The following is a 1,982-nucleotide window of genomic DNA, read 5'->3' on the forward strand; positions in this document are numbered from 1 at the left end:
TTAATTATTCGGATGCACCAAATAATTTTTTTTTTGGTAAGACTATGGCAATAGGGTCGGAATCATCTGAGGAGAGAAAGAGAGAGAGAAGAACAGGGGATATCCAAAGCCAGCATGCATGATTTGGGAAATAAATTTACACTTTTAGCCCCTTTTAAGTAATTGAGACATCAACTTGCAAGGGCAAAAATAAATGATTACAAATTAACCAAACAAATGAACCCTAAAATAAAATTTAAATCATTGATACAAATAATATCTAAATATTGAAGCCATTCTCTATATAACCCCAGAAAAGGAGAAGAGGCTTTTGGGAAGATCAAAGAAAGAACTTAAAACCATAATTTGATAGGTCAAATTGTAATCAATTTTTTTTTAATCATATTAACTTGCAATTTAGAATTAAAACCTTGTATTAATAAAAATGAGAATCAGGGCTGCTTTGATGGTAATATTATAGTCATTCTTTGGGATTTGTTTTTTTAAATCTGTGATTGCCTTAAAATTAGTTCATAATTGATATCGTATATGCATTGAAAAAAATAAAAATGTAGAATAATGTTTAGTGAATTTTATGTGTAGGGAGACACTTTACAGTTACATCGTGTGCAGATCTAACATATAATAAGGATTGTTTGCATTAAGGTATGTTCTAGCCTTTGACATCTCATTCTCTTATAGACCTTCGAGTAGGTGATGGGAAAACTTCCATCAATGGCGATCATGTAACTTGAAGCCCATTTGAGAGTTTTGGAAGAAATATATTTTTTTTGAAGAATTTCAATTGGTTTCACATTTCTTTCTCATAATTTATGATAAATGTTGCTTTATTTATCCGATGGAAGGATTGGAAGCCCATAAATATTGTCCCTCAAGTTCTGAAGTAGTTAAAATTTTGTGCTCTGATCCACTAGTCCATTGAATAAAAAAATATAATTTAGAACACATATTGATAAATTTTTTTTTTGGTAATAGCACTTTATTTAGTAACGTAGAAACTCATGGTTGAAGATCACAAAACTCCTGGATCCATGGAGTCCCCAAGCTATTAACTTCCCTTGGAATAAAAAGAAAACTACACATTTCCGAACAAGAAGAAAGATAAAACAATTTCTTCCAAAATAGGTCTCAGGATAAGTGGTGAAGAAGATAAACCTCCCTCAAGATATTTGAAGATGCCCTTATTATCGGACTCCAATTGCACACGATCAAAACCCTCCAAAATAGTGTCCAATAGTGATGCTCTTATTGCAAATAGCTCCCCAATTGCTGAATCATTGAAAGCCATGAGAATAGACAAAACATGAAGATGTTTTCATGACAGTCACGACATATAATACCAATTCCACCAGTTGATGTATCTGGTGGTAAACTGGCATCACAATTGATCTTCACCACACCTAGAGGAGGAGTGATCCAGGATGGCACCATGTTGGAGAGAATAGATGTACCCACTTAGGTAGATGCAGTAGGTTGAGCATTAGAAAACTCATTGAAAGCCAAAAGGGACACTTGAATTACTTCTGCTAGTGTCCAATTCCAATGCCCAAACACCACATCATTCCTTGCTTTCCATAGATTCCAGCAAATAAAAGTACAATGAGAAATCAACGATTTCCTTATCTTCTTATCATATGGAGAAAAAGAATCCCAATTTTGAATCCATTGATGCAAGGAAGGATCATCTCCATCTGGAATAACAATATCATGTGCACATCCAAACCAAGTTGCCCAAGCAAAAGAGCTTCCCAATAAAATATGGGAGACAGTCTCATTCCGACCACAATGTTTACAGCAACCATCAACAGGTATATTCTGTCTGCGAAGTGCATCTAAAGATGCAACACCAGAGGCACAAGCTCTCCACAGAAATCATTGTACCTTAGGAGGTGATACGGTATTCCAGATTTTTCACCATACATCATCTGGTATACCTGCAACCAAGAATGAGATCAGGATGTAGAAGCAACCAGGTTCCGTTC

This window comes from Telopea speciosissima, chromosome 2, assembly GCF_018873765.1.
Source record: "Telopea speciosissima isolate NSW1024214 ecotype Mountain lineage chromosome 2, Tspe_v1, whole genome shotgun sequence".
Lineage (NCBI taxonomy): Eukaryota > Viridiplantae > Streptophyta > Magnoliopsida > Proteales > Proteaceae > Telopea > Telopea speciosissima.